The sequence below is a fragment of the Canis aureus genome, chromosome 30 (assembly GCF_053574225.1).
Source record: "Canis aureus isolate CA01 chromosome 30, VMU_Caureus_v.1.0, whole genome shotgun sequence".
NCBI lineage: Eukaryota > Metazoa > Chordata > Mammalia > Carnivora > Canidae > Canis > Canis aureus.
In genome coordinates, this window is record NC_135640.1 from 31,142,061 (window position 1) to 31,159,744 (window position 17,684).

The 17,684-nt window shown below is 45.8% G+C and overlaps 1 protein-coding gene across 3 annotated transcripts in view; it reads right to left on the reverse strand.

Annotated features, from left to right (window-relative positions):
• The window catches only part of TIAM1 (TIAM Rac1 associated GEF 1), a 378,364-nt gene that overhangs the window by 280,279 nt on the left and 80,401 nt on the right, over positions 1–17,684 (reverse strand). The window lies entirely within an intron of this gene.

The following is a 17,684-nucleotide window of genomic DNA, read 5'->3' on the forward strand; positions in this document are numbered from 1 at the left end:
GATTACCAATAGGAGGATTGCAATAGGGGAGAGGTTAAACTGAAATACAGCATGGACAAGTGGGGATTTATGGCAGAGGAGCAGGGTGAGGGGGGTCAATGGACAGAAAAATCAGGACAAAGAGACATCCAGGGGGATTTCCTGCTAAGCTGGCATAATGGGATTCTTGCTAAAGGTAGGCCCAGGACATAAGAGGTGGGGGATGGGGAATTTGATCAGATATCAAGGGTAGGGGTAACTCAGCAGGATTCTTTGCGAAGACCAGGCTGGGCAGGTCAAAAAGTCGAGACCTAGTCAAAAACAGAACCCAATTAATGAGAGCTGGTTAAAATCGGGTCCAGAGGAGAGACCTGGTCAAGGTAGGGCGCTGGAATTCTGCATGTTAACAAACCCCCTGAGATGTAAAAAGGAAAACAAGCTGAAGGGGGAGAAGTACCCTACCATGGCAGGCCACCCAGCCAGATACTTAGAGAGCCAGGACTCAGTCAGGTTCAGGTACGATGCACTGTTTCAGTGAACTAATATACAAAATACCAAATTCAACTGTGTCTCTGTACACAGATGTTATCCAGGATTGAGAGCAACTTTTCACTACCTTAGAGTAATTTAAGCAGAGACCATCTCTACCTAAAAAGTGGAAAATCCTAGACTCTTACACTTCCCGTCAGAGCTTTAACTCTGAAGAACAAAGGAAAGAAAACTATGGAAAGGAACGGGTTACACAAGAGCCCAATGTGGGGCATGGCCAGGCCTGTCAGATTCCCCAACTGCCTGTAGTCATTGGGAGTAATTAGACCCTCCAGTAATGGGTCAGGAATATGAACAGACATTTCAGGGCCAGCTCCCCAGACATTATTAGACAATGGGAAGCAGGTAACCATTTCCCACAAGACCCTCACCTGAGAGAGTCACATGTCCCTACAGTCCAAACACTTCAGAGCTGGGTTTAGTCCCATCAACCATTCTTCTCTTTATCCTCCCTAGTTTATTGCTTTGCTCTTGGAAAAAGGGGGTTGATTTCATTGAAATGGCTTTTTAACAACTAATCACGTAGAGTGAAGCATTAATATTCCTTCAGTGCCCTCTTCTGCTTCCAGCCACTTCCTTTCCCTTGCTGATTCACCCGTTGTAGACTTGGTTGACCAGCAAGTCCTACTCGATCAGTTCAAATGTCCTCTTATAATAAATTCACCTGACCCCTCCCCACCACCAATGCTGGAATAAAATCCCCAGACCTCAGATTTTTGTGGCCTTAAGTTGCGAATCTCTTTCAGCTCTCAAAGTACAATCTCTGACAGGCTTATCTGGAACAAAAAAAAAAAAAAAAACCTACTGCATAGCCATGGTTTCTCCATTGAGCCCTGAATTATTATGGTTTCCCAAGTTCTCCTTCTCAAGTAAGTTAACCATATCCCTACCCCTCTTGCAAATCCCTAAAAAACTAGGATTTGGAATTCCCTGAGGGCAACATAAATCTGACCTGTTATGTAATTTAAGACATCAGACAGAGCTGGCTCCCATGCAAGTCATTCGCAACATATTTCAAGAAAGCTGGACCTCATGTACTGCTACCTCCCAGAAAGCCAGAGAGAAGCCACAGTCTATAAACCGTTCATCCCTGGGCCCTCCTTGGTCTCAAGTTAAAACAGCCGGGAGGGTAGAAATTGATGAGATTTCATTAAGTGAAAAATTCCGGAAAATCGATCCTAATCCCTTTAGCTCCCAGCAACTGGGACCTGTGTTTAGACCAACAGTGTTAACGACACCACGGCAGAAATTACACCAGTGGTTGTCAAATGACTTTAATACAGTCTCCTAAGCAGAGGCACTGACAATTTAGAATTTGCATTGGCTCTTCCCGCCGTGCAAAGCATAGCACGGAGAGCCTACACCAACACAGGAAAACAGCAACTGAGGAATACAGCTTCCTGATTTAAAAGTAGTAGATCAATACTTTGGCTCTGGGGCACCTGGGGGCTCAGCCAGTTAAGCAACTGCCTTTGGCTCAGGTCATGATCCCAGGGTCCTAGGATCGAGCCCCACATCAGGCTCCCTGCTCAGCGGAGAGTCTACTTCTCTCCCTCTGCCCTCCCCACTCCTGCTCTCTCTCTCTTTCCCATATAAATAGATAAAATCTTAAAGAAAAAAAGATGGCAGGTTTCTACTAAACTCCTTGCTACATTAAATTCCAAAGGAGGAGTGAAATAAATCTACAATGCCACAACGGTTTTAAAGCATAGGGGGTCACGACTAATGAATTTCATGCTTATGCTCTGGGAATGTACAAGGAAAAAATTCAGGATAGATGACTAATTGCTACAATATTAATTTCATATTTACATTCCCCACAAGCACTGAGGCAAAATTTGTCAACTTGAGGAAAATGAGACTGAACTGTTTATCAGAACCTCAGATAAATAATGATCCAATATCCAAATTAACTGGAGTCTGCTACTAAATACTGAACAATAAAAAATATATATGCCAGCAACCTTTTCTAAGAATAAAAGAATACTCATTCAACGACCACTTTTGCTATAGACAATTTTATGATCAGTAACAACTAGATAATGTTTCTGTGGGAAATACCACCCAGTATAGGGTGGCATCAAACATCATAGGCTAATGTGAGAAACAGTCTATGGTGATGAATGGATCTTGACTTTGAGCAAAACACTTGAATTCCAAGGGCCTCAGTTCCTTAATCTGTAAAATAAAGGATCTAAATTCATTTTATCACTGTGTGCCTGCTGGCTTTCACATTCTGTAATGCCATGACAAGCCTTACTGTGGTTCATACAAGTGTCTTCTAGAATGTTCTTTGACCACAGCTCTATTATATTACATTTGGGTTTTGCTAAAGGGGGGGCAATGCTTGCTCCAGAAGACTCCTTCACGGAAGGTGCCAATTTTGTGGAAAATGGTCTAGCAAATCAAGGAAATGTTAAGCTCCCCTTGCCATTCTGGATGTTGTCTATAATTCCAATTAAAGGAGACTCACTCAGACCTTTAACAGTTACCTAGAATTCTGACTCTTGTCACACATATTGCCCCGTCACCACCTCCCTGGCAGAGATTTCAGACACCCAAACTCCTGGCAACATCCAAAAGTGTGTTCTCTTCCTAAGAGACCTACAATATCCTGAATCCTTCTAAAAATCCAATCGTTAACACCACCATCCATTACTTCCTGAGTTGGCCTAGATCCATTGAATTTATCAATTCGCCCAACCTGACCCAGGAAAACCAAGGCAGCCAGGGGAAAGAGCACAACCAAGAGGAGACTGGCATTTTGTTGGTTGTATTTTTGGCTTGAGTTTGGGGAGGGTAGTTTCAGGACAATTTTTTTGTTATTTTGTTTTTTAAACTAACTCTGCACAATTCCTGCAGCTAAAAATCATAAGCAACCTCTTGTGATTATCTAGCAAAGACTGGTAGTAGGTAAGTTCTGGCTATCCCATGTATCATGACCCAAATATCCATCCCAGGGGCAGAGGCAGCACACACCATACCATCTGTCCCTACAATGCACCACGCTTATTCTCATGGAGCTCACTGGGCCTGCAGGTGAAGTTTGCACACGGGCTTCCTTGGCAGCATCACATGGCGTGACCAAGTGCAAGATGATGGGTGCTCCTGAGTGAAGACCAGGGAGAGCCGAAATATGAATAAAAAAAAAAAAATGCAGAGAAGGCAAAAGACACAGGAAATAAACACGGATTATCCCCAACATGCCAATGAGAGGTATTCATTCACCATAGTCAGGAAGTAAGACGAGAAAGGCCTTCCGCTCCAAGGAAGGGCCTCACAGCAGCACCCAGGTCCCCCTCAGGCAACCCCCCTGAAGCCTTTCAATCCCAAATGTCACAGATGGGCTGCACACCTTCAATGAAAAATGCTAAAAACAGAAAAGTTACAAAGCTTGCAGTCAAATTAAAGTGAGACTGAAAAGTTCAAAAGGCAATACTTTATTCATCATAAAAGCCGGTGCATGAAGAAAACCAGATTGAAACAGGAAAAAACAGGGGGGCCAGAGTCACTCCTGGAAATTCTGGAGTGGGCTTGAGACCTGTGGCCTCATTCATCATTAAGAATTTCAGGTGCAGGGCAGCCCTGGTGGCTCAGCGGTTTAGCACCACCTTCGGCTTGGGGTGTGATCCTGGGGACCTGGGATCGAGTCCTGAGTCGGGCTCCCTGCATGGAGCCTGCCTCTCCCTCTGCCTGTGTCTCTGCCTCTCTCTCTCTCTCTGTGTCTGTCATGAATGAATAAATAAAAATATTTAAAAAAAAAAAAAGAATTTCAGGTGCAGGGGCACCTGGATGGCTCAGTGGATGAGTGTCTGTCTTTGGCATGATCCTGGGGTCCTGGGATCCAGTCCTGCATCAGGCTCCCCACAGGGAGCCTGCTGTCCCTCTGCCTATGTCTCTGCCTCTCTGTCTCTCATGAATAAATGGATAAAATCTTAAAAAAAAAAAATTCAGGTGAAGTTATCTTCAATACCATTATCACCCTGAACCTTTATAAACCACAATGACTAGGGACATTATGGATCCTAAATAGGAAAATAAGAAAGAAAGGAAAGCAAGGGAAGAGAAAATGAGAAAAGACCAGGGAAGATGGAACAAGCAGAGAAAGAGAGAAGAAACATTCCTGAAGCCACCGAAAAGGAATTAGATGAGGAGGAGGGATGTGAGAATGATCTGTATCAAAAGTGAGCTGTGGGGGGATCCCTGGGTGGCGCAGCGGTTTGGCGCCTGCCTTTGGCCCAGGGCGCGATCCTGGAGACCCGGGATCGAATCCCACATCGGGCTCCCGGTGCATGGGGCCTGCTTCTCCCTCTGCCTGTGTCTCTGCCTCTCTCTCTCTCTGTGACTATCATAAATAAATAAAAAATTAAAAAAAAAAAAAAAAGTGAGCTGTGGGGTCAGAGACGAAGGAGCGGGGAAACCAAATGGAATTAAAGAGACTATGGCTCAGATGCCTCCTTGTAGCATCCGTGGGAACAGCAGTCAGGTGACTGCTGACCTGAGAAATGAGGCGATGGGCACTGACCAGGCATAAGCACTGTATTAGTCAGGGGTCTCCAGAGATACAGGAGAAATAGGTTTTTAATTTTTAAAAATAGAAAAAAAATGTGTGTCTAGATAGATCTATATACTATATATATATATATATGTATATATATACACAAAGAGGAGAGAGAGCGAGAGAGAGGGAGAGAGAGGAGAGAGAGAGACAGGGAGATTTATTAAAGAATTGGTTCACACAGTTATGAAGGCTGATAAAGCCAAGATCTGCCACTAGCAAGCTAAAGACCCAAGATAGCAGAGGGTATAATTCCAGTCCAAGGCCAAAGGCAGGAAAAAGACTCAAGTCCCACTTTGAAGATAGTCAGGCAGGAGGAAATCCCCCCTTATTTGGGAGAGGGTCAGTTTCTTGTTCTATTCGGGTCTTTAACTGATTGGACAAAGCCCACCCACATGAGGAAGGCAATCTGCTTTACTTAGTTTATCAATTCAAAAACATCCTCAGAAAGGGCTCCCTCTGTGGCTCAGTCAGTTAAGCGTCCAATTCTTGGTTTTGTCTCAGGTCATGATCTCAGGGTCGTGAGATCGAGCCTCGTGTCGGGCTCCACGCTCAGCGCAGAGTCTGCTTAAAAGAGTCCCTCTCCCTTTCCCTCTGCTCCTCACCCGGTACTCTCCCCCACTCACTCTCTCTTGAACAAATAAACCTTTAAGAAAACAAAAAATCCTCAGAGAAACACTCAGAAAAATATTTGGACCAAATATCAGGGCACCAGGTGGCCCAGGTAACTTGACACATAAAAATCAACCATCACAGCACTGAAAGTGTTAACAGGGCCCAATATAAACATGCAAGAAACACTGGTTACTACTAAAACATCTATACGGGCCAAGATTAGAGGACAGAATCTGAGTTAGAAGGACACCGTAGAGAAGCCCAAGGACAGAGGCCAACTACGGTGGTGTGTGGCTCCCAGCTCCAGCTCTGGGACGACAGCTCCCCCATCACTCAGGACTCCACATGCAGAACTGTGGCAGCTCTCAGAAGGCATGGGCAACTAAAATAAGATGGGCTGGCAAATCCGCAAATTCTGGGCATGAGTTTTTGGGGTCAGAGAGTCCAACTCGACCCAGTAGAGTCCCCTGGCCTCCACTCCTACTAAAGATCCCTATGACCAAGGTACTTGACACGGCTCCCTGCTTCAGTCTCCCCATTTGCAACAGCAAATGTGCGAATAGCATCCGCCTACATGGATCATTCGGGGGAGTAAATGAAGCACTGGACAGTCAGGACTTCATCCAATGCCAGGCACATACTAGATGCTCCAAAACAAAACAAAAAAAAGTAGCTGCTATTTTGTTTTTAAAGAACCACTAGTTCCCTGCACAAAGTCGCCACTCCGAAAAATACCAGTTACTTCCATGGAGAAGCCTGCCTGGCAACCATCACAGCTCCCTTTTCTGTTGGCATCAAGGACGACCTACTACACAAAACACCAGAAGGGCCCCCCACAGACTGACCAGGAGTAAGCAAGAACAGCTCACCCATGGGCATAACCAGATGTGAAAAAGAAAGAAGGAGCGTGGGGCCTGGGGGTCTTCCTCTGAACAACCAATCTGGTGTCAGGCAGCAACCAGGCACCTGCCGGCCTCGCCTCTCCCTTCTGCAGAACCTCAGGGAGGCCTGTGAAGGCTGCAGCTGTAGACAAGGGGACCCCCAGAGCCTAAAAGAGCACTTCCAACTGCTCCCCATACGCTGTCACTACAGAGGCAGGCTCAGTCCCTCCCTTTCCAAGACAACTTCGGAGCCTACCCAAAGAATCAGAATCCCCCAAATCATCTCCTTTCAAAGGGGCCCCTTCATAAACAGGAGGGCCTCTCTCCCACCGCAGAGAAGCAAGTCTAAGATGCTTCGCCAGTGGGTTTCCCCGATGTGCTCTGTAGGAAGGAGGTCCTGTGTAACCATGGCAGCTCGTCGCCCGGTTCAGGAGGCGCTGCTCTTTCTCAGGGGTGCCCAGATCTCAGTGCCTTAGAGGCAGAACTCGGGCTTTCTCTCTGCATCCTGCCTCCCAGGGCTTCGCCAAGTGCAGAGCACGCAGCAGGCCCCTATGCAGGGCGCCTGGGTGGCTCAGTGGTTGAGCATCTGTCTTTGGCTCAGGCCATGATCCTGGGGTCCTGGGATCGAGTTCCGCATCGGGCTCCCCGCAGGGAGCCTGCCTCTCCCGCTGCCTATGGCTCTGCCTCTCTCTGTGTGTCTGTCATGGATAAATAAATAAAATCTTTTCCAAGAAAAAAGACCCCTACGCAAAGAACGGCCCTGACCCACACGGGGGTCCACTGAGGCCTCTCTCTGAGAGTCCAGGAGGACAGTCCTTGGGGTGAGGGGGCTTTGGACAACACTATGCAGCACCTAATTGATCCAGATGTCAATTAAGCTGTGGTGCCAACCGGAGAATTTCAGAGGGAAATGGTCCACGCACAATGGACAAGGCTGAGGTCCCCACGCGCTAGGACAGACGTCCTCATCGTTCTTCCCCCCTGGAGTGGTTGGCAGCTCCGAGGTGAGCACAAATCAGGCCTCGGGCAGCAGGCACAGCTCAGCCGGGGAGACTGTCACAGTGTCACGGCCCCGGGCACTCTGCTGCCTGGCCATCAGTCATGCCTGCCGCTGTCTGGGATGCCCAACTGCAGCCAGAGCCAGAGCCAGCCACGGGGACAGGTGGACTCGGTGACTCAGACGGCCAAAGCGCATGCTTGATTGAGTAAATTGTATTTTTCCCATGAATTTTTTAATTCAAAATCATTCACCCCACATTACTTTAATTTAAAAAAAAAAGTACTGTGTATCAGGAAGCTAGCCAAGGCTACACATGGGTGAACGATCCAATTCAAGTGACCCTGATGATTTCAACATGGGGGGTGGGGCTGGGGGGGGGTGTTGGTGAAAAGCACCAGGTGTAAGCAGAGTTCAGAGAAAGGAAAAATCAAAAGGGCTTGGGAGGGGTGGATAACCAGAGGGCGCTGCTGAGGACACTCCTGGAGGGACAGACAAGCTTTGAACTATTAGGGCAGAAATTCGAGAATGAGGCAACTTGCTCATTGGGTAAAGGTTGGACAATCAGGCTAGGGAAGATTAGGCCAGACTCTAGGGTGGCTCAACGCATGTGCATGTGTCTGAGAGAGAGAGACAGAGACAGAGACAGAGACAAAGAAGGAGAGAGGGATTCAAAAGTCACAGTTTAGGAAGACATTTCAAAAGCATTTCAAGGAAAATTTAAGGGCTCAGTAAGTGAAAGAATAACAAAATGACAAAAAGAGATGTCAACATGAACCAGCAGGATTAAAATCAGGTGCTGGAAGACTAGTGGTCGTGCTAATAGGTATGTGGGGGTTGGAGGAGGAGAAATGAATCTGGTTTCAAGTTGAGGTTCCCAGATCAGTGAGCTGCTCTATGGAGGGCACATTCTGCGGGGACCTCCCCACCCCCCATGACCCTCACCCTTATAAAACGCCCGCTCAACCCCCACCTTGATTGTGGGTAGGGCCTGTGAGCTGAATTTAACCAATGGAATACAGCAAAGGTGATGGGACTTCACCCCCTGATTACCCTTCATTATAGAAGATTCTGTCTCAGCAGGCAGGGCCTTTAAAAAGCAAAGTGCCACGCTGTGAACTGCTGAGAGGGGGGCCCCATGGCAGGAAGTGTGGATGGCTGCTAGGAGGGGAGGGTGGCCCCCAGATTCTTGAGCTGTCAAGAATCTAGGGCCCTGGGACACCTGGGTGGCTCAGCAGTTGAGCGTCTGCCTTTGGCTCAGGGCGTGATCCCGGGTCTGAGGATCAAGTCCCACGTCAGGCTCCTCGTGGGGAGCGCTTCTCCCTCTGCCTGTGTCTCTGCCTCTCTCTGTGTGTCTCTCATGAATAAATAAATAAATAAAATCTTTAAAAAATAATCTAGGGGGATCCCTGGGTGGCGCAGCGGTTTGGCGCCTGCCTTTGGCCCAGGGCGTGATCCTGGAGACCCGGGATCGAATCCCACATCGGGCTCCCAGTGCATGGAGCCTGCTTCTCCCTCTGCCTGTGTCTCTGCCTCTCTCTCTCTCTCTGTGACTATCATAAATAAAAAAAAAAAAAAAAAAATTAAAAAAAAATAATAATAATAATAATCTAGGGCCCTCAGTCCCACGTGACCACAAGGAAATGAGTTCTGCTGACCACATGAGCAAGCTTGGAGGCCGTCTCTTCCCCAGGCCAGCCGCCAGCTGAGAATGCAGCTGCCCATACCTTGAGTACAGCCTTCAAACCCTCTACATGGTGCCCAGACTCCTGACCCACGGAACAGCGAGATCGGAAGTGCGTGCCGTCTTGAGATCCTAAGTTTGTGGTTACTTGATACTCATCTCTCAGAAATCGGAGCAATTGGGCTCAAGTTCAGGAGAGAAGTCAGGTACGGACTTGTGTCCATAACACGGTAGGTGAGAGCCCACATGCTGGAATCAAATGCCTGGGACTGAGCCCCAGCACTTCCCAGCTGGGTGGCCGTGGGCAAGTTACGTATTTTCTCCATATCCCAGTTTCTTCATTCATAAAATGGGAAAATAACAGTACCTATCGCCCAAGATTGCTCCTGATGATTATCTCATCAAGTAATTTTTTAGTGCCTAAAATGATATCTGCTCCAGAGTAAGCACCCGTGAAGGAGACAGGCTGGGTTAAGTCCTCAAAGGCCAAACATGCTGGGGCACCTGCGTGGCTCAGTTGGGTAAGCGTCCAACTCTTGGTTTCAACTCAGGTCATGATTTCTGGGTCATGAGATCAAACCCCACAGTGGGCTCCAGACTCAGCGCAGAGTCTACTTGAGATTCTTTCCCTCTGCCCCCCTGCCACTCATACATACTCTCTCTCTAAAATAAATAAATCAAATCTTGGGGAAAAAAAAAAAAGAAGAAGCCCAAAGGGGAGGTAGGGTGGGGTAACTAACTGGCCTCCAAGACTGAAGGATCTGGCCCACCTTACCTGGCCTCTCCTTGCTCAGACACGCCAGGATGCTCAGAAGAAAATGTATAGCCTTAAGTACACTTGTTACAAATCCCAAAAATCAAACTAGAGTGAAACAAATACAAAACTGTAGACATTTCCATAAAAGTGGAAGGTACTGGAAGAAGAACACTGATCAGTAAAACCTAGTAACTGAGAGAATCTGTTTGACAGAATATGAATCACAAAATATGACTTGTCGGAGTGACCTTGTTTGAAGGACCAGGCTAATAGTCATAAGTTACCTTAAAATGTTATTTAAAAATGTAGAAAGAACAGTTTAACCATACCAGATTACAGTTCATAAGGCTCCTCTTCTATTTTTTTTTTTTTTTTTTTTAGGCTCCTCTTCTTGACTAGCTGACGGCTGCTGATAAGACATTTGCAGAGGATGTCTTGACCAAGGAAGTCAGAGCAGAAGGTCCTCCCCTCTATTTTCTGTACCAAGCCAAGGTACAGGAACTCTAACTGCTGGTAGATCATCCCTGCTTGCTGTGTGGCAAAAATGACTGAGTAGATAAATCCTTTTTAGGATTTCTTTGGGGCTTAAAACACTTTAGCCTCTTGAAATTGGCACTTCCAGTAAATGTGTGTAAGAGTAACTTTGGTTTTACTGTTTATGTTGTAGCTTTTAATAGAACAGCTCTAACAGAAACAAAGTTGGTCACTGATCAGAATATGGAAATGACTTTCTCAACACTCTCATATCTTTAGAAAATGTCCAGATACTTTATATTCATGTACTTTTTGTGTATCTTCTAACTTTTTTCATATACACTATGATCAGAGGAAATAAAAGGATTAAAATGCAAAAAAAAAAAAAAAAAAGAAAAAAAAAAGGAGCCTCCGCACCGGCTCTCACCATCTATTTCCAGAATGTCCTTCCTCCATTTCTCCCTGGGGTTTGCCCAGAAGCCCCTTCTCATCCGGGCAGTCCCAACGTATTTAAAATCGCACTCCAGGGCAGCCTGGGTGGCTCAGGGGTTTAGCACCGCCTTCAGCCCAGGGCGTGATCCTGGAGACCCGGGATCGAATCCCACATTGGGCTCCTTGCGTGGAGCCTGCTTCTCCCTCTGCCTGTGTCTCTGCCTCTCTCTCTCTCTTTGTATCTCTCATAAATAAAGAAACAAAATCTTTTAAAAATAATAAAATAAAATAAAAAAATAAAATAAAATAAAATAAAATAAAATAAAATCGCACGCCAGTTGCCTTGTGCCCTGCTATACTTTTATCTACAGCGTCGAGCCCCTTCTGCCATTCTACAACATTTAGTACTCGTCATGCTTACTGTTTTTCTGTCTCCCCTGCTAGAATGCAAGCCTCACGATGACAGGTTTCTGCCTCTATTTTCTGCTGATCAACTGCAAGGGTTTGGAACAGGGCAAAGCTCACAACAGGTACTCAGAGACAGGACAAGGAAATGCAGCATATGATTTGGAACTAGATCCTTTTGCTTATAAAGGTCTTTATGAGAACAGGCGAGATCTGACTGGGGTCTGAGGATCAGGAGGTGGTAACGTCAGTGTTAATTTCCTGACGTTGTGACTGCAGGAAAACCAACTAAGAATTCCAAGATGATGGAGCATCAATCAGTAACATGTTCTCGAGGCTTCTGGGAGGGCAGAGGAGAAAGCTCCCTTGGACTGTACTCCCAACTTTCTGTGACTGCTTCAATTTTTTATTTTTTTTTTTTAGCATTGTTAAAAACCCTGTCTTGAAGGTAATAGCAAAAAACAAACGAGAAAAAACCTAAAAAGATACCCTTCACTTTATCATAAATGGTTATTTCTGGAAAGGGCAATGAAATTGATGGGGGAAACAGAAGGAAAGGAAGTTTCATTTTTACTCTGCATGGTTTTTATTAAAAACATGTTTTCTTTATATGATATTTAAATAATAAAATATCTGGTGGGGGGCGAGGGAGGGGAGTTGGTCCATAGAAATGACACGTACACTTCACCATAATCCTCAATGAAAACCCTAGACCCCAAGCAAAGACGTCACTAGCTCTCCTCTCCTTTCTGAGTCTTCCAGATGCTCTGTATCTGCTCTGTATCTTCAATAAATACTATTCTCACTTCCCCTTGGCTCGCATTTGATTTCTATCCTATGCAAAGCCAAGAACCCTCTTGGCTGGTCCTGTGGGACCGCCTCTGGGTCCTCAGTCCCTGCCAGCCTGCATCACCACCTCTCCCCAGGGACACCCCAGGCACAGACAGGGCGAGACCTGGTGACGAGTGACATGGAATCAGCCTCCCTGCCTACCTGGTGAGGACAAGCTTCCTCCAGCCCTGGTTCCCACATCCGCCTGTAGCTCCAGACAAAGGGACCTTGCCAGCAAAACTGGCAGCATCTGCTGGGCTCGGAAGATTCTCTCTGAGATAAGATGACAAAATTGACAAATGTCTCATACTGTATTTACATTTTTTTTAAACTGCAAAGAACTGTGCAATTTACTAAAGTTGATCAGCTTCCAATTTTTTTTAAATTTTTACTGTGATAATTTTTATCATAGTTACATAATCCCCATGTACCCATAACCCAACTTCAACTATTCAATACTGTTTCACTATAACCCGCCCACACTGGATTCTTCGTGTTGGAGAAAATCTCAAATATCAGATTATGCCATCCATAAATACATAATATATATCACTAAAAGAGAGGGACCTTTTTCTTAAATATCAACACATTATTTTTATACCAAAAATTCCTCTCTGCTACTAATTTTCCATTTACTTTCTAAATGTCTCTAGTATTCTCTCTCTCTCTCTCTCTCACACACACACACACACATCTAGAGTGGGTCTGTTCAAATCAAAATCTAAATAGGATCCACAAATTGCATTCAGCTGATTCTTTGGTTCCTTTTTTCAGGACTTCTTCATCCTTCTCTTTTTATTTCCTTTGCATTTCCATGTCCCCTGTAGAGCTAAATGTCTATACCATGTAAGGTATTCCTCTATCCCTCCCTTTCTCGGACTCCCCTAACCTCCTCTCTGATCATCTTTTTAAAAGCTATTTTGTCGGTAAATCCTGGATGTACCTAGGACAGTGGCACTTGACACTCGGACTCCAGCAGGGATCCGAGGAGGGGAAGGAGGAGGAGGTAAGAGCCTTTGCCAAGAGCTTACTGGCCAATGACACCATCAACAGACATAGAAAGCAAAAGCGCATGAAAATTCCCCAGAAACACCCATTTGAGCAACACTCTGCAATTAGCCATGACTTGGGTGAATCATTGTCCTTGTTGGGCCTTACTTTCCTCACCTTTAAAATACAAAGATGAGGGGTTCCGGGATGGCTCAGTCATCAGTCGGCTCAACCGACTGAGCCTCTGACTCTTGGTTTCAGCTCAGGTCATGACCTTAGGGTCCCGAGATTGAACCCTGTATCACCGTGCGCTCAGCTTGGAGGCTGCCAAAGATCATCTCCTTCTCCTTCTGCTCCTCCCCCTGCTCACACTTCTTCTTTCTCTTTCTCTCTGTCTCTCTCAAATAAATAAATAAAATGTTTAAAATATGAAGATGAACAACACAATTAAGACACTGACATTAACTGAGCATTTAGTGCCCAAAGATCCTTCAAGATTCCTTCCAGCCAAGCCTATGATTTTAAGTATCAAAGTCATACAATGTGTTAACAAAGAACACCCCCTTCCTTTGTTGGGGGAGGGTAATGACAACAAAACTAAGACCACAAATGCTGATTATAAACAAAACTTCAGTCATCAGCATAACCCAAATCTGAATAACATGCCACTGTTTCAAATTTGAGCCACATAAATGGATAAATGACAAGGGAGGGTACCAAATTAATGGTAAAATTTGGGGTATGTGGGTGTTTCTAGACCAGTGGTTCCTAACAGGGAAATCTGACAACATCTGGTGACAATCTGGGTGTCGCAGCTGCGGTGATGCGCTGTCACAGAGGCCCAGGGTACTGCTAACTACCTAACAGTGTACAGGACAGTGTGTACCACAAAGAAGCTTCTAGCTCAAAGGGTCAGCAGCTCAGAGGTTGAGAAATCCTGCGAGAACCTCCTAGTTACCAGGCGAAACCATACTGTGCTCGGGGTTTCAGCAGGAGGCCACTAACATCTAAACCCCAGGATACACACGATATATCACAGGCTTCTGCACTGCAGACCACTCCAACACAGGACGTTTGATAAAAAGACTATTCTGGTTTGGTTTGGTTAACAAGATAAATCAGAACACACATTTCTGCATTCACGTGAATTCGTAAGAGTTCAGAACTCTTCCCTCCATGTAGTCATCTGGGAAGACATCACCCAACTAAGAACTCATCGTGTGTAGTAGACTTATCTTGGGATGACAGCACCTGCACTCTGGCAGCCTCGTTGAGGCAATGAGCCACTAGTGACCTTGGGACTCCTTGGCTCTCAAGGAAGTGACAGGAAATGAACAGGCCAGTGAGTAAGAACGGGAGTTCCCATGGCCCCCCAGTGCCATGATGAGACTAGAGAGGTGTAATGGGAGCTGAGAAGGGGCTGGGGGACATTGTGTGTTGATGGGTGGCTACTTTGTATTGGATGGTCTAGGAGGCCTGTCTGGGGAGGGAACATTTTATAGAGCCTTGGAGGAAGTAAAGGACTGGTTGAGCTGGAAGATGAGTCTCCCCAGCACACAGGAGGAAGGCCTGAGGCTGGTTGTATTCTAATCCCAGAAAGGAGGTAGGGGAAGGGCCCAAAGTTAAGAGGAAATGGTGGGGAGGGGGGCGGTGGTGCAGTGGACAAATCACCTCAGGCCTTGCAGCCATGCAGGGAGGTTGGTTTTCAAACCTATGGTAGCAGAAGCCACTGGAAGTTCCAAGCAGAGGAGTAATGAGATGTGATTGCCATTTAGAGCCCTCTGACTACACTGTAGAGAGCAGACATCAAGTGGACAAGAATACAAGTAGAAACCAACTGAGAGGCAATTGGCGTTGAGAATTTTACTGAAAATCAGGGGTACCTACGTGGCTCAGTGGGTTGAGTATCTGCCTTCGGCTCAGGTCGTGATTTCGGGGTCCTGGAACCCAGCCCCGCATCAGGCTCCCTGCTCAGCAGGGAGTCTGCTTCTCGTCCTCTCCCTCTGCCCCTCCCCCAAACTCACATGCTCTCTTGCTCGCTCGCTCTCTCTCTTTCTCAAATAAATAAATAAAATCTCTAATAAAAAAAAAAAAGAATTTTACTGAAAATCAAAACCACCCAAAAAGAGAAAGATTTGCCACTGAGGAAGACATTCCAAAGACCATGCCACAGATTCTAAAAGCTATTTCCAAAGAGGAAAAATCTGGAAGGATGGTAAGGATTCCAGATCTGGACTGGAGATCTCCGACCAGATCTCTGACCAGTGGTAGGCAGTCTCTTTCCAGTGCTGCCTCCCCAGGTTCCACTGAGTGACCCTTTTCAAAAGACGCCCTAGAGCGGCTGACATCAGCCTCTTTACGGGCACACAGAGCTAGTTCCCCCCACCAGGGGGCAATGCAGAGCACCCACCACCCCTCTGAGAAGCCTACACAGGGCACCTCCTGGGCAAGGAACTCTAGAACCAAAGGAATAGCAAGCAAAAGCTCCGATCCGCCTGGAATATTCTCTGCCAGGACTTTTATTTACACTCTTGAATGTGCTGGTCTCCCAATCCTCAAAGAGTCAACAGGAGCCAAGGCGGGCAGTAGACAAAGTGAGGCTCTGAGCCTGGAAATCCATTACCTTCCCCCCTCTTTCTCCTGGGAGCACTTTTCCTGAGACTCATTATTCTTGGTCATACCTGCAATAAGATCCTTGGGGCCAGGATGGGGGTGGGTCTAGAAAATGAGGTGAAGGAGGCTTCTCGGCCCCTTTAAAGCATAAGCTCCAGGCCCACCTGACACCAGCACCAAAAAAGAGTCCTCCACCGGGTCTATCTCCAGGGAATTACCCTGCGGTTGGAGTGAAAACCAGAGTCTGTGTGCAGGTGTCTGTCTTCTCCTCTCTCACCTGACCAACCCGGGGCAATCGTGGGTGGCTGGCTGGTCTAGACTTGGAGGACCCTCTGTCCTATAGTCCTTAGTTTATTATCTACCACAAAAAGCAACTAACAAGGCAGGAAGGAAGCAAGATGCTACAATTGCTGCACAGATTCAGAAGCGCTACGGCAAGAACCAATTCAGACATCACCACGTCGTCCTAAGAGGTCCCCTGCCTGCCCAAACGTACGCTTCATACCTCAAAGAAAGATCGTTAATTACACATTATGATACCAATTATATCCGAATGCATTATGAAACAGGATCTTTGCTAAGCAATTTTATTATTTTAATTCTTTTCTTCTATCATTTTTAATAATTACTCTCTGGCTTTTATTACATTAAGATGCAATTAAGAAAGAAAAGTCCTCTGTATTTTAAGTCTTCTTCATTCTTTTTTTTTTTTAACATAAAGAATTCCACAGCCTTTCCACAATAACATAGCACATGATATAGTCGAAAGACAAAAGGAACAACTTAGATAAAAACTAGCGGAGTTCCATTTGAGGGGAAATAAATGCAAGTGTACTTATTTTGAAAACCCTTGGCATTTACTGAAAGGATAGAGAATTCTTGATCACACGAAGGCAAAACAAACCACATACTCGTCCATTCATAGGAAAGAGAAAGCTCTCTATCATCCAAGGAAAAGGACACAGCAAATCTGGACTCAAATGCTAAACTCTGGGATTACTAAATATTCAACGCTAATATTTGGTACTAATAGTAATTGAATATTCATATTTAACCACCTTCCCAGTGAAATGAGACCATTATTAAATGTGAACCTACTCAGGGCACCTGTGTGGCCCAGTCAGTTAAACATCTGCCTTCGGCTCAGGTCACAGTCTCAGGGTCCTGGGATCAAACCCCACATTGAGAGACGACTGGGTGGCTCAGCGGTTGAGCGTCTGCCTTTGGCTCAGGGCATGATCTGGGGGTCCTTGGGATCAAGTCCCACATCAGACTCCCTGCATGGAGCCTGATTTTCCCTCTGCCTATGTCTCTGTCCCTCTCTCTCTGTGTGTCTCTCATGAATAAATAAATAAAATCTTAAAAAAAAAAAAAAAAAAAGCACATCAGGCTCCCTGCTCCACAGGCAGCCTGCTTCTCCCTCTCCCTCTGCCCCTCCCCCTGCTCATGCTCTATCTCGCTCAAATAAACAAAATCTTTCAAACAAAATGTGAACCTACCCATGCTGAATTATATTTCCTTTGAAGTATAAAGATAATGTCATCTAACTGTAGGAGAATGAGCAAAAAAGAGTAAAATTTTAATAATTTTAAGCCACAATTTGTGAGACATAGAATTTCACATTCACACACACGAAGGCTGAGCAGCATTTCAATAACTGACAAGAAATATTTTTGTGCAATCCATATGCAGATAGTCTTATTCATCCTCTACTTCTTTTCTTTTTTTTAAAGACCTTATCCATTCATTTGACAGAGAGAGAAAGAGAGAATGTGTATAAGCAGGGGCTGGGGTGGAGGAAGAGGGAGAAGCAGGTTCCCCACTGAGCAGGGAGCTCAATGATGCTGATGCGGGGCTCAATCCCAGGACCCTGAGATCATGACCTGAGCCAAAGGCAGACGCTTAACCAACAGAGCCAC